Raw genomic sequence first — 25,493 nt, 5'->3', positions numbered from 1 at the left:
TGAAGAATGTTAATAGATTTATTCAAATTGTAGTTGGCTAATTCAACAAATATTTCATAACACTTACGATATGTCTGGCACTGAGGTAGTTGCTGAAGATACAGGATTTATATGACACAGAGTACAGGGTCTAGTAGAGGAGACAGACAGTAAGTAGGTAATTTCATATTATATACACACACCCACATACACATACACTCATTCACATACTGTCCAGTGTACCGAGTTGGATGACATTAAATAGACAAAATAGCAAATAGATAAGGTAAATGAAGCTGGTGAGAACTTATAACCAAGGAGAATGCACATGATGCCTTTCAATTGTATCCTAAACTATATTCACATACACTTTTCATTCATTGTCTAGTAAATGAATGCATATTGTGTGCCAAGGAATGTTCTGAGCATTAAGGATACATTTCCTCATGCAGCTTATATTCAAGTGATCTTTGTTGTATTTTCCCAATTCTACTCCTCAATGACTGCCAGTAGTGATCTATCTTTAAAATTTAGGAGACCATTGGTGAGTATCAAAATGAATACTCTTCCATTTCACTATCTCTTCCAAACCTAGAATATTATCAAAGGGAGACCCAACACTTACTGGCACAGAAGTAGCACAGAAGCCACATAGACAAAAATTTTAATTAAAAAAAAATTCTTTAAAAAAAAAAATAAATAAAAAAAATAAAAAATAAAAAATAAAAAAAATTCTTTTAAAGTTGCTTTAGAAAGCTTAAAGTTTATGAAAATGTTACATATAATGATAAAAATGTTATAGTGAGGTTACTGTGGATTTCATCTAAAGATCAATCAAGTTGGTTTGAAGATTAACATACATTTATTTCTATGAAACCTAGTATATTTGTGAACTAGTTTTGCTGGCTTGTTTCTGAAAATGCTGGAAGAGATTCAAATGTTCTTTGATCTTTTCATGAGAGAACAAGAAGTACCCTGTTTAAGTACATAAGTTAGCATTTTCTGGTGTGATAAAAGTCAGAGTTGTTATATAATGGCTATTTTATAGTAAAATGATATTTTTTTCTCTTTTTCATTCCAAGGACTTCCTTAGACTTAAAGAAGTACCCACTTATTTTGATCTCAACTTTCACTGTACTGATTATCTACTGTCAAAAGAAAATTCAGAGATATTTACCTGATATGAATATTTTATTAAATGAGAAACAAAATAATCTTGAACAGGGAGACTTCAAACCCAAAAGTTACATGAAGCTTAGAGGCATAATGTTACAGGGTGACATAAAGTGAAAATGAGGAAGCTGTTTAACCTTTACAATGATGATGATGACAGTGATTATTACAATAGAATTTTCCAGGGGATCCCTGGTGGCTCAGCGGTTTAGCACCTGCCTTCGGCCCAGGGCGTGTTCATGGGGTCCCGAGATCGAGTCCCACATCGGGCTCCCTGCGTGGAGCCTGCTTCTCCCGCTGCCTGTGTCTCTGTCTCTGTCTCTCTCTCTCTCTCTGTCTCTCATGAATAAATAAATAAATAAAATCTTAAAAAAAAAAAAAAAGAATTTTCCAGGTGGTAGGGGATTGGTTAAAAGTGATTATCTTATACCATTTTAAGATGACAAGTTTCATTTAAGATTTTTAGAGGCATTTATGAAAAATAATCCAAGTTAAATTGCATTTATATTCATGAAGTAAATCAGATTAAGTTTTGCTTAAGAGTCTTAGCTGGTTTTGTCTGCCCAGGGGATCTTCAAACCTGATCTCCATCTTATTTTATTTTGACACTATCATGCCTTAGTTACCATTATCATTATCATTGTATAATAATATTTCATTTCCAAAAATAGATGATAGATTTTGCAGAGTATAGGAGTCATGTTTTCTATTCTTCCTTGGATTGTCCTCAACACAATTCCTAGCATACTACCTGATGCGTACATATATTCTCACCAGATTATTTACTGAATGGCCTGAAGTTTTAGAAATAGGTCCCAATTTTAGAATCAGAAGCCTAGTACAGCAGAAGAAGCTATGATTTTTAACAGTCTTCCTTGCAATCAAGCCCATTTAAAGTTAGGAAACTGGGCAGCCCCCGTGGCTCAGCAGTTTAGCACCGCCTTTGCCCCGGGAGTGATCCTGGAGACCCAGGATCCAGTCCCCTGTCAGGCTCCCTGCTTGGAGCCTGCCTCTCCCTCTGCCTGTGTGTCTCTCTCTCTCTCTGTGTCTCTCATGAATAAATAAATAAAATATTTTTTTAAAAATAAAAAATTCTAAATCTTTAAAAAAAATAAAGTTAGGAAACCTTGACAAATATTGTTGTACTACTTCTCATTGTCCTTCACCTTCTTGATGATATCAACCATTGTGACATCCTTGCTAGGGGATTTGATCAGACCTGGAAAAAAAAAATCCAGTAACAAATATTTTCTTTCCAATTGGAGACCTTGTATTTCTGGGAAACAAATCAATCTTTCCAATAAAAAGCAAGCATTTACAATTTATGATTATAATAAGAAATATATATTTGGTCTTCCTTCTCATTCCCAGCACAGAGTTCCTAAAACCCTAAATCTGCTAAGTGTTGAGAGTAGTAAAGGCATCTTTTGTCATGTTAAGGAAGTGACTTGGTTTCCCCAGGTCACCCAAGAATGGCAGGGAGTTGCAAGAGGAGGAGCTAACTTGAAGTTTAAGAGGGTTAGAACTTTCAGCCTGTACATTCCTATCTCCTGGGAGGGGAGAGGGACTGGAGGCCCCTATCAAAGGCTTAATTAATCATGACTGTACAATGAAGCCTCCATAAAAACCCAAAAGGACTGAGTTAGGGAGTTTCTGGGTTGGGGAACAAGTGGATATTTGTGAAAAGTGCCATGGAAAGTTTATACCCTATCCTCATATCTTGCCCTTTTCCTTCTGGCTGTTCCTGAGTTATGTCCTTTTATAATAAACTGGTAATTTAATGTGTAAAATGTTTCTTTTAGTTCTATGAGCTGCTCTAGTAAATAAAGTGAACCCAAGGAGGGAGTTACAAGGACCTCCAAGCTGTAGCCGTTGGACAGAAGCACAGTAACAACCCGAGTTTGTGACTGGCACCTGAAGTGGGTGAGGCAGCAGTCTTGTAGGACTGAACTCTTAACCTGTGGAATCTAATGCAATCTTGTCAGTAGATAGTCTTAGATTTGAGTTGAATTGTAGGGCCCCCAACTGGTGTCCAGAGAATTGCTTGGTGTTGTAGGGGAATTCCTACCTTCCTCTGACAAATGTGGGAACTGGTCTCAGAGCCTTAATATTATATATGAATAGATGAATGAATAAACACTAGAGAGCATTTATGCATAGTCACCATAATGAAAGTCAAAGTTACCAAACAGCAAACTTGTAGTCTTTTTAGTGGTGCATCAAACCAATGAATTCTCCAAAAAGTCATATATGAGCTGAAAGTCTAGGAAGAAATCTACCTCGCACCAATGTTCAGCTTTTTTAGTCCTCAGAGCCAAGAATAAAACTAAGAGATGTCTGTGGGTAATATGATAAGGTTCAAGACATGGGCAGAAAAGAAAATGAAGACATAGAAGAAAAAAAATTGAAGGAGAGTGATTTAGAATTAGATAGGTCTGGTTTGAAACTCAGCTCCAGCATGTATTAGTTGCATGAGCTTGAGAAAGTTATTTCATTTCTAAGTCTTTTTTTTTTTTTTAAATCAGTAAAATAGGAATGTAGACTACTACAATAGGTGGCCACGGGAATCAATTAGCTGATGTATATGAAACAGTGGCATATTAGGCATATGCTCCTTGGGAGAGAATATTTTTGCATACACACCCATTTGGCAGCAAAGCATGATCAATCTGGAAGGAAGCACAGCTGGTAAGGAAAATATAGGCACAAAAAATATACTCTTCTGTTTAAAAGAAGCTTTTTTAGGTTAAGGTAGTGCATATTGTAGCTCTTGGTGGAAGTAAGCAAACAGCTTGAGAAATTGAGTCATGATTCACTAAAAGTGACCTTTATTCAATCACTTATACGGAAGCTAAACCTAATCTGTCTTACCCTGAAACATGCTTTCAAGCATTAAAGATTCTTAAACATCAGTGAACATCAAGATTAACTTGAATGGATTACAAATAAAAATATAACAGATTCCTATGACCAGATTTCATCTCAAGCTTACTAGATCAGAAAGGGTGGGGTCCAAGATTTAATCACTCCCTTGCAATATCTCACCTCACCCACTAGCTCTGAAAGAAAAGAAAGCAAAACCTTCCCCAGGCATGAGAACTGCTAAATTTGAGGATCACAAAAGTCCAGCATATAAACTCAACCGGACCACACTAGATTTGATACCCTTGGTTACACAGGCTGCAGGTTGTATCTACTTTGGCCAGATCCTTAGTAGGGAGCAATTCATATTCATAAAAGCACCCTGCTTCCTGTCTTTTCAGGTAATGCTACTTCTGTTTATACTTAACATAGCTACAGGGAAGGCCATCTGGTTTTTATTCCAGAGTGTGGGTTTGAAATACTCTTAAATTCTTGTGTGACTTGCATAAAGTCTAGAATTAAAAAAAATTGCTTCTTCTATCTACTGGATGTTTGACTTTGGATAAATTGCTTAATGTTTGCAAGCTTCAATTTTCTGTTTCATAGAATGGGGATATTAATAGCAGTAACTTGATAGAATTGTGTTATAGTAGTAAATTTCTACATTAAACGACTGTTTTCTATTATAATCAAGATTCTGAAAGCTCAAATAGACAAAACTCAAGGAAACAGCATTTAGTCTTACCATGCTGATTAACAAAGCCTGATGCCATCTAGAAATGCTTAAACTATAAAACTAGCCAGTACAGAACCTGGCATAAAATGGATTCTTAGAGGTACTGGTTCTCTATCGAGGTTTCCCTAGCTCATGGCAGATTTTCATGTTCTGCCTTGCTTGCACTGTTATTTTTATCTCTTGAATTATTAAAAAAAAAATTCCTGTTTGTCTTGACTTTCCAATTACCCTTCAAACTTTTCAAAGGAAGGGAATACATGTTACACTCATGGTGATATTCATAGTGCCTAGCATAGGACCTTGAAACCAAAAATACTCAATAAAAGTGTTGATTGATGTGGGACAAAAAATACCAAAAAGACTGATAGAGAGAAAGGATTTTGTGGTGAGCAGAGTCAAGTGTGTCAGATATAGAGTAGTGCTTGTGCTATGGAGGTTTATATCTTCCAACAGTTGAGTTGTGGCTTCTGCAAAGGCCTATCTTCATCTTTCAAACTTTATCTATTCATTTGATTTGACTACACATTTGAAAAGCATTTAAATAATGGAAATAATTTTTAAAAGATACATATTTAAAGCTAAAATAATGATAAAGAACTTCAAATTATTATGGCTAATATGATGAAATATAGCTAAATATAATAGATTGGAGTGGGATGTGTAGACTGGCAATTATAGCTACACTTGCTATCCCCCCAGCAATGAGTGGCATGAAAGTACTATATGGAGTCGCTGAATCACATGTCTTTTTTTTTTTAAGGTTTTATTTATTTATTCATGACACACACACACACACACACACACACACACACACACGGAGTCAGAGACACAGGCAGAGGGAGAAGCAGGCCCCATGCAGGGAGCCCGATGTGGGACTTGATCCTAGGACTCCAGGATCACACCCTGAGCCAAAGGCAGGTGCCAAACTGCTGAGCCACCCAGGGATCCCCTGAATCACATGTCTTATTTCAGAGGAGAAGAGCATAATTCAGATAAAATTTGCCTATGATATTGGATTGTAAAGAGTAGTTAGACTCCAAAGAATTTCAATTCCTCAAATGTTCTTTCATTTCTAGCCAGATTACCAAAACAGAATAAAAAAAAAAAATTGAAAGGTGAAAAAAAAGTCATGGCTTTGAAGGAAAAATAAATTATTTATCCAGTTGCATTGGAGATACTGCTCTTGTCTCCATTTGAAGAAAAAAATCTCTTCCTTAAAGTGCCTTTGGGTCAATGTAAATCAGAGTGGGAGATCCTTCTAGGTCACAAACATTTAGGAAAGACCTAAGGAATGGAGCCAACAAAACCCTTCCTATAAATAGGGAAGATGGCTAAAGGCTGTTAGCATGGGGAGGAACAAAATGAACAGGACCTTTCGTATTACCAAACAGGGCCCTGGAATCACCAAGCAATAGAAACTGACAGGCCACATGGGATTTTCAGGCAATGCTTTTTAGAGGGACTATGCTTCATCACCTAGGACATCTGATTGTTGCTGTGGATTTTGATGAAGGCTTCTTCAAGGAAGGGTAAATAGAAGGACACATCAGTGGCAAAGATGACTGTTTTCCTTCTTGGTGCCATCTTCAAAAGGCACTACTGTTTTTGTAAATACTTTCATATTTAACCTTATAATAACCTGGCCCAAGAGAATTACGTTGGGAAGATATTACTATGGGAAATTGCTGAGGAAATTGTTGAAATTAAAGAGCTGACTAGGATTCTAGGATGTGTTGGCTCTTTATTCAGGTTTAAATTGTGCCTTATCCTTCTACCCCATAGGTACAAATCTTTCACCATGCTGTTTATTTTTTTTAAATTTGTTTAAATTTTTATTTATTTATGATAGTCACAGAGAGAGAGAGAGAGAGAGAGAGGCGCAGAGACACAGGCAGAGGGAGAAGCAGGCTCCATGCACCGGGAGCCCGATGTGGGATTCGATCCCCGGTCTCCAGGATCGCGCCCTGGGCCAAAGGCAGGTGCCAAACCGCTGCGCCACCCAGGGATCCTCACCATGCTGTTTAGAAAATGTGTTCCCTTTCATAAAAAGATGAACCTGTGACTTCAAAAGAGGGCAGGCATTTGGGCAATTTTTCTAGTAATAGTATGTGTGAATTCTATAGACAAAACTACCTGTGCTCTTGGGTCAGATTACCACATTGGTGGTAGTTGGTAGCATTGTGGTGATGGTGGGGACAGCCACCAGGAATGAAAGTATGAGGAGGCAGGGGAGTCTGCACCTTTAGCAGAACCCAGAAAGTGAGAGTAAGAGATGAAGTCCCAGTAGCATTTGGGGTAAGGAGCTGAGCCTGCTGGGGTTCAGCTCCCTAAACTCTCTCTTTCAGAGTCAGCCTGGCTGCAGGAAGAGCACCATCTTTGCTCCTCCATGCAGAAGAATGGACTAAATGACAAATCTATGATACTTCTATTGCTATAAATGAAACTGATATAATTTCACTGTAAAAAGGAGAGTCCCTAGTCAAGTATATTATAATCCATTATTATTAAATTCTTCATTTGTCTTCCTTTAAATTGAATATGTGTCAACAGACCTAAGTGCTTAGCATATGTGTGGAAGTCTTTCATGAGTTTGCCTATTAGCTATCTAATTAGGATAATCTTTGTAATGGGGATATCACTAGAGGTCATCATCTCCTTAGATGACCTTACTACAGATTTATTATCTGTGGCCCTCTGTTTCTACCTTTGGTATGACTCTTCTGTGGGAAGTAATGAAAATATTAGACAGTTTGTGTTGATTTCTGGGAAACAAGTGCTAGAGAAACTGAAAGCATTAGATAAGTATACAATAAATCTTGGTTGGTTCTATTTCTACTTTCTGATCTTCCTTGGTCCACAGATCCTTGGTCCTAACCCATTTCTGGCTATATCATATAACTAAAGGCAGAGTGGCTGCAGTACTTAATACACTTCTGTTTCTGCTAGAGCTGCTCTAGAAGGCAGAGGATATCAAAGTAAAACTGCTCTCCAGCTCATAATTGTTGACTGTCTCGATTACAAAAAAAAAAAAAAGTGATAGACTTTTTCTAGATATTCTAGTGGTGTTTAGAGTCTAGGACTGTGCCTCTTTATCAGTTAATAGCCTAACAGGCAAAGATAATCACCACAATGAATATAATAATTATAATAAAGTTCAAGTTGGAGGCATATTAATTAATAGATTTAAATATCCCCACTAGTTGTGTACCAGATCATGCACCAGTCCTTTAGATTCTCTAGACATCAGAGTCCTCATTCATTTCAATGTATCTCACGCTGTTGTCATAAAGTAAAATATTACGCATAAGGCCCCTGGACACAGAGGGGCACTAGGGATGGTGCAGTGGTATTAACATGAGGACTCTGTGCATGGAGTTCTGGGATCTTTCCATGACCAGATGTGGAAGAACCATCTGTGCCATTACTTTTTATAGGAATGTGGCCTTAAACATGGCCTTGAGCATAAACACATATTGTGAAATGAGTAGATGGAAAGAACTTTGCGAATGAAAAAAAGTCAGTAAAAATGTGAACATGTGAGAGATATTGAAGTTGACCTTAGAAAACACTGCCAGATTTTTCATTTTTAGTGATACATAAATCTGCAATAACGCATGGTGAGTATTTAGAAATGAATCCTTATTCTTGGTTGAGAAGATAAATTTTGTACTGTAAAAAATATGAGTGAGTCATAAAATATCACATGTGTGATCTAAAAACTCCAAGTTTGCAGCTAAGCTTCTTTTGTGATTTTTCCCCTATTTTGAATGTAACAATTGAGTTAAATCATTTCATGTCTACAGCTTGAAGTTGATGGCCCTACAAGAGATTAAAAGTGATTCATATGTGATCACCTCAGAAAACTGAGTACAAGGAGCTATTAAATATAAGCATGGAAGATTTCTTTATGAGTTTAAGACAAAGTGAAGAGTTGGGAAAAAACTGAAAAGGAAGGCGAGGCGTGACGGGATATGCCAGGGACACCTGCAATCCTCATTCAAATCTTACACAGTTGGTACTTGGTTTAATAGGCTTCCACCTTGGAACCAAAAATAGCTTGAAGGCAGTTGCCCACCAGATATCTGCTTCATTTACATACTGGGTACACATACAACCACTGCTCAACAACCTGGGCTAAGTTTTAGTTTTTGAGTTTGACCTGTAATTTCATAAGGTCTTATGATATCCTCTCAAGAAAGAAGAAATCTACATATTTTTTCCTTTGTCCCTGATGATTTCATTTTTAAAAAAGTTTATTAAGTTTTAAATTTTAATCCCAGTGTAGCTAACATTACAGTGTTAGTTTCAGATGAATAATATAGTGTAGAAACCTACATATTTTAATAGAGCTTAGTAGGATATAATTTTATATTAAAGCTTCTAAAACAAATAAATAAATGCAAAATTTTGCATTAAAGATGAACACAAATTTTGTTTTATTTTTATGCTTGGCTATAGATTAGAAATAACCATCTTGCTAACACCTTCTTTTTCCTACCCTCCTGCCGCCTCTGCTATCCCCTCCCTCTGATAGAAACAGAACACATGAATTTTTTGAATCAAATAGATTACAAATCAAATAGATTGGGGGTCAAGAAAGGGAATAGAAGCAAATGTTTATGGGTCAGGAACATGGAGTTGAGCAGTTTCTTGGATGATTGCTTCTATTTTTTCTATGATATAAGGAGCAAAGTCATCTGCTGAGAATGAGTGGGCAAGTGGTATAGGAAGAAACTTTGGGAAAGTGTTAAAAGTAGGAACTAGCCACATAGCTTGCCTGGGGCCCTGGGACTAGTTGGGTTTGAGGAGCATGAATTTCTAACAGAACATACCTTGTTTATGTGCAGTAGCACCTTCTGAGTGCTGAGTGATTTTTCTCCAGGAGCAATGTCAATTCAGGAGCAGGGAAGGGAGGTACAACTGAAATTGTGCCTAACAGTGTTAATGAGGTTAAAATTGTCACCAGCAAGATTCCCACTGGTTCCTGCTTCTTCTTCATAGGAATGTCAATTTTATCTTTTAAAGGTAAACAACAGGGAGAGCTCCAGTGGCCTAGATCAGTTTGAGATTGACCACAGCCTCACACCTGCACAGGTGGATTATGGAGAGCTCAAGGGTTAAATCTATCCTATTGTAATGTTAAAATTTCTGCCCAAAGAGGAACACAAATGTCCTTGTTAATGCATAACATACGATGCATGTATAGGCATGTTTCCTAAGTATACATACATGACTTTATACCTGCCTTAACATGTGATGACAAAACTCCCCTTTATGAATATTTATCCTAACCCTAAATGAAAGAAACCCACTTATCAGCACTTGGGGAGTCATTGCTTTGGAATGATTCCTTATTTGCATCTAATAAAGTTTCCTTTGGTGACAGTTCCACTTGGCATAGCCTGTATCTATATCTCACCAAAGAGTGAATTCACATCAGTTCAGTTACACAACAGATGAGTTGATCCAAGATTTGTGTTTTCTTATATGGGTCCAACAGAAGAAGGGTGGTGGAATTGTGTCTTTTGTTAGGAGGGTTGCTGAAGTGAAAGACAAGTGTTCTAGGCCATGCAAAGAAAGGAATGAAGTTCTGAGAGGTTGAACTCAAGAGTCTGAATGTCCCAATAAAATGGAAGACCTTCTGAGGTAGGAATGAAAGTTATGGGATGAATTGTGCCCCCCCAATTCCTTTGTTAAAATCCTAACCCCCAGTACATCGGAATGTGACTATATTTAAAGATAGGGTCTTTAAGGAGGTAATTAAAGTTAAATGAGGTCATGGGATGGGCTCTAATCCAATATGACTGGTGTCCTTACAAGAAAAGAAGCTATGGCACAGACATACAGAGAGACCATGTGATGACAGAGAAAAAGTAGCTGTGAAAGTTAACTTTAAGTGTCAGCTTGCCTGGAATAAGTGATGCCCAGATAGCTGGTAAAACATGACTTCTGGGTGTTTCTGTCAGAGTTTCTGATTAGTTTTCAACCCGTAAAGTGAATAAAGATCCCCCTCACCAAGGAGGGCAGCCATCATCCAGTCCACTGAGGGCCTGAATAGAACAAGAATCGGGAGGAAGGGTAAATCTACTCTCTTTCTTTTTCAGCTAGGACATCCAACTCCTCCTGCCTTCGAACATTGGAGCTTTTGGGTCCGCAGTCCAGGTTCCCCAGCTTGCAGATAGCAAATAATGGGACTCCTTGGCTTCCATTATTACAGGAGCCAATTCATATAATAAATCTCCTGTTATATGTACCTATGAATACCCTATTGGTTCTCTGGAGAACCCTAACTAAGCCAGCAGAGACAGGCCTCAGAAAAAAATCAAACCTGCCTCATCTTTATCTGGGACTCCTCAGCCTCCAGAACTATGAGGAAATAAATTTCTGTTGTTGAAGTCACTTTCTGTAGTACTTTGTTATGGCATCCCCAAGAAAGTAATAAAAAAATTCAGGGTTCAGGAAATATAAGAGGTGGAGGTCCCAAAACAGGATTTAACATATGAGTGTTGGAATAATTCCTGGTGATGACAAGAGTCCAGGGTGTAGCTATGAGATTGAGGGGGTTGAAGGGAAGAAGGTCACTAGCTACAAGGAAAGTGAAGCACACAATATAAAGGGAACTAAGTTAAGACTAATTTCATGATGTAGTAAGAAACTGAAATTTAATATGTTGAAGGTAATTGGGGGATCAGTTTACAAGTGCTTTATAAATGTCCCTTATAAAAAAAAACGCTCATGAGATAATAAATGTGAAAGTGGCTTTTTATTTCAAACCATAAAATAAAATCTCTGAAGCTTGGTGTGCATGGATATAGACCTACTAAAAAAATAAATGTTCTCTGAAGCATGATCTGATTTATCTGCCCTACAAAATGCTATTGTCCTTTGACTTTTCCTCCTCCATAAACTCAGTTTGATATGGCAATGAAATATGGCAATTATATGGGTGGAGAGTTCCCAGGCAAAGAGCCTGGCATACAACATGGTGCGTTTGTTGAACTGGTAAGTGACTCTGCAAAGGGAGAGCTGTTCAATTCTTCCTCCTAGTGATGTGCTTGCCAAATGCCTGGACCTCCTAAGATAAACAACCTTAGCAATAACAGGGTATTCCCCAACCCATGTAGGAGAAGCCTCCCACCTGGAACTTCCATAGTCCCCCATGTCACTGTTTTTCTCAAAGCAAGTAGGCTCAAGTCCTTCATCTAAGCAATGCCAAGAAAAGTAACTCTGTTAGCCATGATCTCCAGTGATAGGGAAGAGATTCATTCAGCGGTGAGATGGCCTTTTCTGATTGTGCATCCTGGACATGTGCAGAGTAGGAGAGGCTGCATGGAACAGCTCTCTCTCATCCACATTTCTCTCCCTCTCCTACTTTATGGTTTCCCACCAGAACTCCCCATGATCTATCCTTTGTTTATTTTTTTGTTTATTGTCTATTCCCTCTTACTTTCTGCTGGATATAAGCTTCATAAAGGCAAAGATTCTTTTCGATTTTATTTCCTGCTGTGTCTCTAGTACTATTCTAAGCCTGACACACAGCAAGACATTTAGTAGTAATGTGAGCCAAAACCCCAGTAAAATGTATCCTCTTTGCCCTAACTGTGCCCAAGAGTCCAGTTTTGACTCATTCACCAGGAAGTTGATTCAGGAGCTGGTTTTTTAATTTCTCTAGGGCCCAGGGAAGAGTTAAGGCAAGTGAGCCTTTTTGAAGTTTTTAGAGGACTAATAGTTACTAGACTGTGCTTGCATTGAGGCCACAAGGCTACTGGTAGCTGTTTTCACTTATGTGGCAATATGTGTCCTACAGTTACCTGTGCACATGTCAGAGAAATAGGGAGAAAGTACACGTGTCTGTGGGAGTGGACAGGTCACTTTACCTTGAATCTTGCTTTCCTCCAGGGAAAACTAATGATAATAATACTTACATCACAGCAATGTGCTGCAGATTCAATGAGGTATATGTAACATTGCCTGGTACCCTGCCAGGTGGCCCTAGTGCCACCCTAAACACTACTAAACCACAGCTAGCTTAACATTTAACGTGGATCACAAGCTGAGGCAAAATATGCATGATGATTGCTCTGTGTCTCCCTCCTGTAGTTTGGAGGTTCTCAGAATAGTAGTTCTTCATCCCCCACTCCCACTGCTACCCTCAGTACAGCATGTACTGTATTGAAGAATTTTTCTTCAGTTTGGGTTTGAAGAATTTTTCTCTGTTGCTTGGTAACTGGTGTCAGGGTTCCAGAAAAATTCTAGAATGTCCTATAGAACAAGCAGAGAATGAATCTTATTTTAGTAGAGACTTAGTATCATTTTGGCAGCTGTTTATTCTTTCTTTATTTATGTTTGTCTTCCTCTACCATATTGTGAGGACCATCAAATCTAGACGATGCCCCAGTTTCTAGAGCAGTGCCTCATGCTAGTAGATATATACTAAATTGAATAAAAATAAAATGAGTAAATAATGAAGAATGGAGTCTTTTCCAACTGTATATAGTTCCATAGTCCTAAATTTAAGTTCCATATTTGCCTTTAATGCTGGTAAGAGTAGAGATTGTAGCGTCATCTTAATGGGCTCATACACAACATTTTCTTTTGGAAGTGACACAGTGGTTTGTTCTCTCCAGTAATTACAGGAATCAATTGCCCTATGTTCAGTAATGGATTTCTGCCAAATGTTAGAAGAGCATGACAAGCTTAATAGTCACAGCAGCAAACATATTGCATTTACTATGTGCACTGTTCTCACATGACCTGTTCTGATATTAGTGATCTGATTCAATGCCCAAAATAATGCTCTGAGGGAGGTACTATGATCATTTCTATGGCACAAATGAAGAAATTGAGGCACTAAAAATAGATAGCTAGGGTCAATTAGCAATTAGTGGAGCTGGGATTTAAACTCAAGTCATTAGGCTCCAGAGTCCAAGTGCTTAACTACTCTACAAAGCCTCTATACATCAGTGAATTCACAGCAAATATGAACAATGATAATAACTATATAGTGGGACAGTATTTTGATATATTAAATAATTTTGTTTTTCTTAGCATTTCCTGAACTTTATGATCCTTTCCCTCCTTCAAATCTTAGCAATTTAATGTCCTCAGGGGGAACAGAACTCAGAAAACAAAAGGATTCATTGAAAGCTTTGGGCATAAGCAAAAGATTTGAAAGAATACCATTTTATCTCACCCCCTGGGCCAGGTGGGCTTGTCTCCTTAATGGGGGAGAAAGAACTGGAAAGGGTGATTCTGGCCACCCTTCCCTTAAATTCTTTTGATGGGAGAGAGGGATGATGCACTCCAGGGATCTGCAGATCCGGGGTAGAGAGGACCTGAGCCTTTTGCCCATCCTTATAGACCCAGGGAAGTGCCAGGAAGCTGATAAGACCCCAGAGCTTCCTTGGTTTGGCATGAAGTGGGGACAATGGAATATAAAAGGCACAGTGCCTTAGGCAGCCTCATCTAATTTTCCACAGTTCGTGTTTAGAAAAAGGAACAGGCTTTCTCATGTGTCAGGGAGGCCTGAGTGGCTGAGACAGCTGAGTGTCATGGGGTCTTGAGGTGGGAATGAACAGGGCCCATGGATGACCTAATGGTTGAATGACAGAACATCTGACAGACATGAGATAGTGTCAGAAGATGTCATTGTGTGATGTTGAACAAGGACCAGCTGCATCCACTTTCCTGTCCCCTTTCCTCTCCCCCTACTATCAGCCCCTGATAGCGTGGTGTTACCCAAGCACTTTAGCATCCTGCCTGCAGGGTGGAGTAGAGGCAACAACGACTGAGAAGGTTTCTCTCCCTGGGCAGAAAAGGGGCTTGCAACAAAAATTAAGTTATTATAGAAAAAGACAGTTGATCCTAGCTCTAGAAATGTCATACAGAGAAATCACAGGGCAGTACCTGAGGGTCTGTAGGTTGCACACTTTGGTACCAGATAACTTTTTTTTTTTCTTTATAAGAAAGACTGAGTACTCCACACTGCACAATAATTCCTCCCAGGGTTTTAACTTTGTTTTATTTTCAAAACCAGGTCCAATGAGCTTTCTGAACAGCTGGTGTAGCTACAGAGAAACCAGCTTCCTTCAGAGAACAGTGCTTTTGGCGGGGAGGAGGAAATCCCTTCATACTTGAACATTTTCTAATTGCTTATTTATTGTATTCTGGGGTATGGCATAAGTACAGAGAAGCCATCACCTCAGATGGCAGCTTTTAAAAGATTTTTTTTTTTTCCTCAACACCATGATTCCTTTAATAACATGTTCCCAGCATTCCCAGGTAGGCCAAGGTGTCCTACAGAAAGACCTTGGGTTAGACCTACAGGGGGTCTGGCTGGTGTTAACAGAAGGGAGGGCAGAGCTGGTGTGGCTGGCCATGGAGAAAGCTGACTTGGCTGGTGTGGTACAGAGAAGCCAGCTTGTTTACATGCTTATTCCATGACTGCTTGCCCTAAGCAGAAAGTGCCTTTCAGGATCTATTTTTGGAGATTTATTAAGTATGTCTGGTTCTCAATTCCAACCATTTAATGAAGATCTAAATAAAATGCTAGGTTCTAACTTAAAAAAAAAAAAAGACAGTTGATATAGGAAAACTAAATGTCTTGCATATTAGAATTTGTGCTTGTGAATAATCTTCAATACAGTAGGTAACATTTAGTGCTAAATATATGCCAAGAACTCTGCCAAGTACTTCACATCAGTTCCTCAGGCTTTATCTCCTTGGAGTTGAAATAAAATAACAGAAATTTGGGACTAATCTTTATCATCTTGTTCTTCTTATCCTTTATATCCAGTGTTCAAGACCTATGGTGTTGCGCCCAAGATTGCGAATCCGAGAAATTACCAAGGAGCTGACACCGATGCAAGCACACGAGAGGGTTTATTTGCAAGCTCGAGCTTGGGTCCAAGTATACCCGACACAGCGGAGCAGGGACTTGGACCCTGAAGTGGGTTACAGCTGGGTTTTTTATGGGCTGGTCTAGGGGATTTTCAGAAGGGGTGGAGGAATTTCTCAAGTTCTGTTTACATTCTGATATGGGGCTTTCAAGGGTTTTGGGCTCTGTTCTCATTCTAATATGGGGCTTTCAAGGGCATTGAGCTTTGTTCTCATTCTAATATGGAACTTTCTACGACGGGCGTGGGCTCTGTTGTCTTTTTGATATGGGATTCCCTGCCGAGGACATTTTGCAGGTTTTCCTGTAAAGTTCAGCTCTTATTTACAGGGGCCTAAGATGGCTGTACTTGTGCTAATGCTAAACTTGAGGTGGAATGGCCTTAAATTTTCTCGGCCTCCACAATGGCATCTACTTCCAAAATATACATTAACTCCATCCACTTTTTTTTTTTTTTTGCCTGGCACCACCACAGTCAAAGTGACTTTCAGAGCTTCCAGGTCTAAAGACCAGAAGGAAACAGGTAGATCACAGAAAGCTGAGAGAGCACTGCCCTATCAAACTTTGATAGTGATCAGAGAAGGACAATCATCATATGGTTTCACTCGTATGAGAATATAAGAAATAGTGAAGGGGACCATAAAAGAAAGGAGGGAAACTGAGTGGGGAAAAATCAGAGAGGAAGACAAACCCTGAGACACTCCTAACTCTGGGAAACAAACAAAGGGTTGTGGAAGGGGAGGATGATGTGGGGTGACTAGGTAATTGGCACTAAGGAAAGCACTTGATGGGATGAGCACTGGGTGTTATACTATATGTTGGCAAATTGAATTTAAATAAAAAATGTTAAAAAACCTTTGATAGTGTCTTAAAAGGGGATACTGAGGAAAGATACACATTCTGGGGACTGGGGTTATCAAAGGGAAGTTTTAAGACAGAAGAAAACAAGCAAAGTTTTGGTCAGAATTTGTGAACCTGGCAGGAGATGCTGGTTTTGGAATCTGTTAACAAATATTCAGCTGAGTAAATTTAAGATCCAATTGGCTTTATTCAATAGTTCATGAATTGGATATCATTGCTTCTAGTAAATGGAGGGGGCACTCAGAGAAGCTGTACAAAATGGAAGGATTTTGTAGGCAGAAATGAGCGGGACAATGAGGTTATTAGCAAACAAAAAGAAAGGATTGTTTCAGGCAAGGTTACCTTCACTTAAGGGAGGGAAGGCAAGAGGGCAGGGAAGGGGGATACCTTACCATGCAGATTACCTAACTAGTGCTGGTCAGAAAAATTCCAGACTGATTGGTTTAAAATTCCACTCCGGGGAGAGGCTGAAATTCCCGTTAGGTATCCAATCTCTTGGAACACATGGGTCTGATGAAATGATGGTTTGTGCTGCACATCATGGTTTGGTATGGTCTGTCTTGATACAATTCACTACTGCTTCTTTCTTGGGCTTGTGCAACAACCCAACAGGTCTCCCTGCTTCTACACTTTTCTACCACTAATCCCTTCTTTACAGAGCAGCCAAAATGTTCTTTTTTTGAAACCTCAAATTGGATATCATTTTCTTGCTAAAACTCTTTATTGGCTTCCCATGGGACTTGAACTAAAACCCCAAAATCTTGACACAGCCTGCACCCTTGTCAACATATCAGTATCATCCTGTGCAACAATCCCTCAGACTCAACCCCATCCCCCACTTTGTTCCATTGACCCTGGCTGTCTTTAATGACAACTCCTTACTGCCTCTGTGCCTTCACACATGATGTCCCCTCTGCATGAATGATCTCAACCCTTCCACTGCTACATTCCTATATAACCCCACATCTCAGCAGAAAGAAGCCTCCCAGATCTCCACTTTATATTAGGTCTTTTACAACATGGTCCCAGAGCCTATTATATTTCCTTTCATAGCATATATAACAATTTATAATTGCACACTAATTGATACATTTATATGTTTAATATTGCCTTGACAGTAAACTCCAAGAGCTTGCTACCATATCCCTAGCACTGCTTGGCAGAGAGATAGCACTTGATAAGTATTAATGATGAAGGATAATTGATAGAAATACAGGCAGGAACAAGAGGCCCCCACTCTAAAAAGAAACTACCTTTAAAAGGATTTTACTCCACCCTGGAAGGAGTCCTCTACCCTTTCCCACATGAAAAAAAAAAAAAAAAAAAACCTGATTGGATGACAGCCACATGGAGGGTTAATCAGATTAAAACAGCCAGCCAAAAAACCCATAAAAACCTCTAAACTTAGAAATTCTGGTGGCAATCTTCTTAGGTCCCCTCCATCTTCACTTTAATTTGTTCAATAAACTTTGCTTTGTGGCCCACCACTGTTCATCTGGTCTACCTCTTCATTCTTTGAAGCAGCATGACCAAGAACCTTGGCACGAAAAGAAATCCTGTAACATTAACTTAATGACAAATGAAAGAATTGCAGGGACTATATTTGGACTTGGCTTTGGAAAAGAAGCTGGGTGTCTTTCTGATGCCTCAGGCTCACACTTCTGCATATACCTAAAGCTAGCTCAGTCTGTGACCAGGTCTTTATTAAAGTAGGTACTAAACCTGATTTCTGAAAATTTTAAATAGAGATATATTTTTCCTACAACAAATAAAGTTGTTGTGAAGGTAATGGATGTATGGAGGTTTGTAATAATCAGGATCTTTTTGTGGTATATTTTTTTATTGGAGTTCAATTTGCCGACATATAGTATAACATCAGTGCTCATCCCGTCAAGTGCCCCCCTCAGTGCCCGTTAGCCAGTCACCCCATCCCCCTGCCCACCTCCCCTTCTACTACCCCTTGTTTGTTTACCAGAGTTAGGAGTCTCGTGTTTTGTCACCATCTCTGATTTTTCCCACTCATTTTCTTTTCTTTCCCCTATAATCCCTTTCACTATTTTTTATATTCCCTGTATGAGTGAAACCATATAATGATTGTCCTTCTCTGATTGACTTACCTCACTCAGCATAATACCTTCCAGTTCCATCCACTTCGAAGCAAATGATGGGTGTTCGTCATTTCTAATGGCTGATCTTTTCATGAATGTAAGCTACTGTAACCAAAACGTGATGCCCTCATGTTATGAGCCTAAAAAGACTAGAAGTAGCAGAACTTAATCAACAGTTGGATAGGTGAGAGTCAGAAAATTTGGATTTGACTCCTTGAACTTCACTTACTAGTTATGTGTCCTTGGGAAAATTACTGTCTCTGAGCCTTGGTTTCTTTATAAGAAAGGAATAAAAAATCCCTTACCTTCAGAGGGTTGTTATATAGATGAAATAATATGACACATATAAAATACTTGGCTCTTAGGAAGTGTTAAAAAATTCAAATTCAACCAGTAAATTTGAAGATCTAGTTGGCTTTCTTAAGCAATTCATAAATTAAGTAGCTTGCCATCCAGCAGGCAGAGATGCTCCAAGGAACCGTATAAAATAAGTTTTTTATAGGAAAGAAAGAGGGTGGGACAAGGAAGTTATTGGCAAAGGAAAAGAAAAGATTATTGAATTATTACATCTTTTTGCAGGGAAGGGAAAGTCAGGTTTTTTTTGTTTTGTTTTGTTTTTTAATTGGAGAACAGTTGACACAGAATGTTACATTAGTTTCAGGTGTACAACATAGTGTTTCAACAAGCCTATGCAATATATAATGTCTGTTACTCTTGCCACAAGTGTACTACCTGTCACCATACAACCCTATTACAATCACATAGCTATATCCCCTATGCTGTACCTTTCATCCCTGTGATTTATTTATTCCATAACTGGAAGACTGTACCTCCTACTCTCACTCATTTTGCCCATCCTCCCACCCACTCCCCTCTGGCAACCACAAGTTCTCTGTATTTATGTGTCTGTTTCTGCTTTGTTGGTTCATTATTTGTTTTTTAGATTCCACATATAAATGAAATCATATGGTATTTGTCTTTTTCTGTCTGACTTGTTTCACTTGGCGTTATATCCTCTAGGCCCATCCATGTTGTAGCAAATGGCAATATATCATTCTTTTTACAACTGAGTAATATTCCATTCTATATATGTATATACTACATCTTATATCAATTCATCTGTCAATGGACACTGGTGTTGCTTCTATAGCTTGGCCACTGTAAATAATGCTGTAAACATAGGGAAGCACATATCTTTTTGAATTAGTGGTGTTTTTTTGTTTGTTTGTTTGTTTTCTTCAGATAAATATTCAGAAGTGGAATTACTAGATCAGATGGTATTTCTATCTTTAACTTTCTGAGGAACTTCCATACTATTTTCCACAGTATGACTGTAGCAGATTGCATTCCCACCAGCAGTGCATGACAGTTCCTTTTTCTCCCATTAGCAACACTTGCTATTTCTTGTCTTTTTGATGTGAGCCATTCTGACAGGTGTAAGGTAATATATCATTCTGGTTTTGACAGACTTTTTTATCATGCAGATTACTTCACTAGCACTCATCTAGAAATTTCATATTGACTGTAAAAAGATCACATTCCTTTCGTTGCTTGTTTCTTTTGCTGTGCAGAAGCTTTTTGGGTTGATAAAGTCCCAATAGTTCATTATTGCTTTTGTTTCCCTTGCCTTTATAGATGTATCTGGCAAGAAGTTGCTGTGGCTGAGTTAAAAAAGGTTGCTGCCTGTGTTCTTCTCTAGGATTTTGATGGATTTTTGTCTCACATTTAGATCTTTCAACCATTTTTGAGTTTATCTTTGTTTATGGCGTAAAAGAGTGGTTCAGTTTCATTCTTCTGCATTCTTCTGTCCAATTTTCCCAGCACCATTTATTGAAGAGACTTTTTTCCAGTGGATATTCTTTCCTGCTTTGTCGAAGATGAATTGACCATAGAGTTGAGGGTCCATTTCTGGGCTCTCTATTCTGTTGTATTGATCTATGTGTCTGCTTTTGTACCAGTACCACACTATCTTGATGATTACATCTTTGTAATACAGCTTGAAGTCAGGTTTTGTGATGCCACCAACTTTGGTTTTCTTTTCCAGCATTCCTCTGGGTATTCAGGGTCTTTTCTGGTTCCATACAAATCTTAGGATTATGTTTTCCAACTCAGTGAAGAAAGTCCATGGTATTTTGATAGGGATTGCTTTGAATTTGTAAATTGCCCTGGGTAGCATAGACATTTTCACAATATTTATTCTTCCAATCCATGAGCATGGAATGTTTCCCATCTCTTTGTGTCTTCGCAATTTCTTTCATAAGTGCTCTATAGTTATTAGAGTACAGATATTTACCTCTTTGGTTAGGTTTATTCCTAGGTGTTTTATGATTTTTGGTCCAAACGTAAATGGGATCAATTCCTTAATTTATCTTTTTTTCAGTTTCATTGTTCTGTGCATTGATTTTGTGTCCTGCCACATTGCTGAATTGTTAACAGACATTTCTCCAAAGAAGACCTACACATGGCCAGCAAGCTCATGAAAAAATGCTCCACATCACTTGTCATCAGGGAAATGCACATCAAAACCACCATGAGATACCACTTCACACTGGTGATAATGGCTAAAATTAACAAGACAGGAAACAACAAATGTTGGCAACGATGTGGATAAAGAGGAGCCCTCTTGCACTGTTGGTGGGAATGCAAGCTGGCACAGCCACTCTGGGAAACAGTGTGGAGGTTCCTCAAGAAGTTAAAAATAGAGCTACCCTATGACCCAGCAATTGCACTACTAGGTATTTACCCCAAAGATACAGATGTAGTGAAATGACGGGACACCTGCACTCCAGTGTTCATAGTAGCAATGTCCACAATAGCCAAGCTGTGGAAGGAGCAGAGATGTCCTTTGACAGATGAATGGATAAAGAAGATCATATATAGATATAGATAGATATATATATCAGTAATATATAATATTTCTCAGCCATCAGAGAAGATGAATACCTACCATATACATTGATGTGGATGGAATTGGAGGGTATTATGCCAAGTGAAATAAGCCAATTGGAGAAAGACAATTATCATATGGTTTTGCTCATATATAGAATAAAAGAAACAGTTAAAGGGACTGTAAGTGAAGGAGTGGAAACTGAGTGGGAAAAAAATGATAGAGGAAGACAAAGCACAAGAGACTCCTAACTCTGGGAAACAAACAATCAGTTGGAGAAGGAGAAGTGGATGGGGGAATAGGGTAATTGAGTGACAGGCATTAAGAAGGGAATGTGGTGAGATGAGCATTGGGTGTTATACTATATGTTGGCAAATTGAATTTAAATAATAAAAAAAAAAAAAGATCACATTCCTGAAATGAGTTGAAACTGTGGTTTTTGGTTTGCTGTCCCGGGGGCAACTTACTCCATTTGGGGGCTTGTTGTTTCTTTGTTTTTACAGATGAGCCCCATGAAAGTTTACTGTGATCATTTTGGGCACAGAAGCATACTCTGGGGAGGAAGTATGGGAAACAAATGGAAACTGCAGAGCCAAGCAAGTGTGTGTTACTTTGTAATTGTGGCTTAACAAATTAAAAAATTACAAGGAACTTTTAGAAGTTGATGTTTTTATTATCAGAAAATAGTGTTTTTTAAAACTATTTTATTTAGTAAGGACTTAAGTGTTTGAAATACCTGTAATATCCTCTGAATTCAAGATTGTGCTTATTTTAAACTTTTCTGAAGTAGAAAATATTTCATTGCTGGAATTAGTTTATGTTTCTTTTTAGTAAACACATCTGTAAAGTGATGGACATTTTATAAGCAAGGAATGACCTAAAATACTTCCAGATTTCAATACATTATACGATGACTTCTGCAAATAATATTGCATGTATATTAGGCCTCATTGCCATATAGACTCTGTATCTTCTAAAAGAACATTGTGAAGCAGTCTTTCTTAGCTTATTTATTGTGATGTGCATCATGTTTGTTAACCACAGTTGGTCCAGATAACTCCTATTACTAGGGTTTTTCTTCCATTTGTTCACTCTATTTTTTGCTACTCTTGGCTACAATTATAACCCCTTAATGGAACACTTTCCTCTGTAGCTGATAGTTGGTGAAGGAATCTATTCTCGAACATATTCATATTCGTAGGTGGTGAAAGAGAGAATAAAAGGGAGGAAGGCATGAACTGAAATCAAGTTGTAAAGAAATAAGACTCCTGAATATCAGGAATTAAATTCCCTGACATTGTAGGATAGCTGAGTGCTTCTATCCTCAAAAACATATTTCTAAGAGGTAGTCCAATTCCAAACAATATATAATTATAAAATTGTGGTTCCCATGTTCTTTGACAAAGGACCTCTAGAAAGAATATTTCTTACCATTCTCCTTCCAAGCTATAGTTTTGTAGTTGTAGATTTATTTTTCTATGTCATGGTGAGGTGGAGGGAGAAGAGGGCCAGAGAGGTTTTCTTAGAAAGGAATCAGCAGAGTCTAGTGAAGCCAAAGGATTAGAAAAAAACTGCTGAATCCTACTGCAGCTCTGCAGCTGAGCATTGGGCAGCTGAAGGAAGCTAGCTGAACTTTTTGAGGGTGTACTTTGTGCATTTTACCCTAGTCTCACTGGGTTGGGAGAATAAAGAGGGATATCGCTTTTTGTAGTAAGTGTAATATTGTATTTTGAAATATTCAAAGTGCAAGGAAAATGTAAAGGTCCACTTCTCTTTCCCAGGTCAGGTTAGATAGAAGCCCACATGACCTCAACTGTGGTACGCTGTGTCAGTGAGGCTCATCTTCCTTACTATAACCACCCCCCTCCCATCTCCCGCATATTGCCACCAAACCAATGTTTTCCCTGATAGTTTGATTAAATCATGCCACTGCTCCATATCACTACTTCATCTTCAACATAACGAGCTTAAATACCTCTGCATAACATTTTTAAATTCCTAAAATATTTATCTAGTTCCTATTATGGACCAAGCATTGCACAAAGTGCTGGGGATTTGATGACAAAAGGACACAATCCCTATCAAGCTTGTAGACTAATGATAAGAGAGCAGATGATTTCTGTCTCAGTCTGTTCAGGTTGCTATAACAAAGCAGCACAAACTGGGTGGCTTAAAAGCAACAGACATTTATTTCTCACAGTTTCAGAGTTTTGAAGTCTGGTGTCAGGATTCCAGCACGGTCATGAGCTACCTCTTCCAGGTAGCAGACTTTGTATTGTGTCTTTACGTGGCTGCAGGGGCTGGGGAATTCTGTGGAGTCTTCTGTAAGGGCTCAACTCTCATGACCTCCAAAGGCTCCACCTCCTAATACCCTCACACTAGAAGTTAGGATTTAATATATGGGGGTTAGGATTTAATTTATGAATTTCACTAACATACATACCATAGTAATTTCTTTATTTCCTTTTTAGTGACACTGATTTATTTTTAAAAAATCATTGATCTGGGGCTCCTGGGTGGCTTAGTTGGTTGTCTGTCTTTGGTTCAGGTCATGATCCAATATTCCTGGGATCCAGCCCCAAGTAGAACTCCCTGCTCAGCAGGGGAGTCTGCTTGTTCCTCCCCCTCTTCCTCTCTCCTAGCTCATGCTTTCTCTCTCTCTCTTTCAAATAAGTAAATAAAATCTTAAAAAAATTTCATCTGATAAAAATATTTTTGAGTGCCTGTTAACCAACAGGCACAGATTTGGAGCAACAGAGGTGGGTAAAGTTAAATGTTCACCCTCATAGTGCTCTCCTTCTGGCTTATATTACTCATAAAAATAATACATGCTCAGAACTATAGAAAGTAAAATGCAAAAATAAACTTTCCTACCATATACTCTTTATTTCTACTCCCCAGAGATCATCACCATTAGTGCCTTTTTGTATCTTTCCTAAATGTGTTATGTTTATGACAATATGTTTGATTATTTTATTTTTAAGCAAATGGTTTAAACTCTAACTCTACATAATGTGTTTAATTGGGTCATACTTAACATCATTGTGATGGGTATGTGTCTTACAATCAATATCATCTTACAGTTCTGTTTGGTAGAATATTTTCTTCTTTTGTTTTGGCACATAAAATGAGGGCTAGCCTTAGGATTGCACCAATAAATATTGATTATGACTTGATTACTAGACTAGAATACAATCCTGTACCAGTCAGGATTGCATTAGACCAGTCTAATTATAATAGATTGCAAGTAACAGAGATTAAAAACGATAGCTAAAAAAGGAATGTAAATTTTCCTTATCTAACAAGAGTTGCGAATGCAGAGTTAATGCATGGCTTTAATGATCTACCAGGGCTCAGGCTCCTTTTGTCTTTTTGCTTTTCATGGCAGTCACACTTGGTGGCTCTTTTCTTTCCAATAGAGTGACCACATTCCAGGAAGACAGAAAGGTCATCTGCCTCTAACCATTCAATATACAACAGTGAAGAGGGAACAGGTAAATGTAATAAGAAACTATCAGTCAAAAAAAAGGAAGGATGGGAAATGTGGTGGTCATTTGTACATAGCTATCATTAAATTTGGCCTGGTGGATATGATGAGGACTCCGGGCCCTAGCACAGGTAAGTTCATTGGTTAGATAATCCCTAACAAATGCAAACTCCCAATTCAATTCTGCTTTCTGGGAGAATTGCCCTTGCCCATCGTCCTCTGTGAACCTGGATCTTTCCACTCCAAGGCAAGAATTATGATGGATGCACTTCTAGGAGTTTGTCCAGCTTTGAAGTCCACTTATTTTCATGAGAGTTTGAGTGCACTGAGATCACTGTAGCACTTAAAAGCTTTTACAGGCCAGGCTTGGGCCTCCTTTAACCAATTTCTTCTATCTAAATTTTCAGGCCTACTGTCTGTTTGCTTCTAGTCATTTCCACACATAAGAAAACAATAGCCAAAGATCTTATGAAGACAATGTATCTTACATGTGAAAATTCTCATCT

At 38.4% G+C, this 25,493-nt stretch overlaps 1 long non-coding RNA gene across 3 annotated transcripts in view; it reads left to right on the top strand.

Annotated features, from left to right (window-relative positions):
* The window catches only part of LOC140635651 (uncharacterized), a 106,949-nt gene extending 84,770 nt beyond the window's left edge, over positions 1-22,179 (top strand). For 2 of the 3 annotated variants that reach the window (XR_012033007.1, XR_012033009.1), the window contains exon 4: positions 15,546-16,654. This is a non-coding gene — a long non-coding RNA (uncharacterized lncRNA). Of the gene's footprint in view, positions 1-15,545; positions 16,655-22,003 lie in introns of those variants that run through there. The other variant, XR_012033008.1, reaches the window with a different exon arrangement.
* The last annotated feature ends 3,314 nt before the right edge of the window (positions 22,180-25,493 follow it).

The sequence above is a fragment of the Canis lupus genome, chromosome 6 (assembly GCF_048164855.1).
Source record: "Canis lupus baileyi chromosome 6, mCanLup2.hap1, whole genome shotgun sequence".
Classification (NCBI taxonomy): domain Eukaryota; kingdom Metazoa; phylum Chordata; class Mammalia; order Carnivora; family Canidae; genus Canis; species Canis lupus.
Note: the sequence above shows the minus strand (reverse complement) of the source record. Positions and strands in the feature narration are given on the sequence as shown.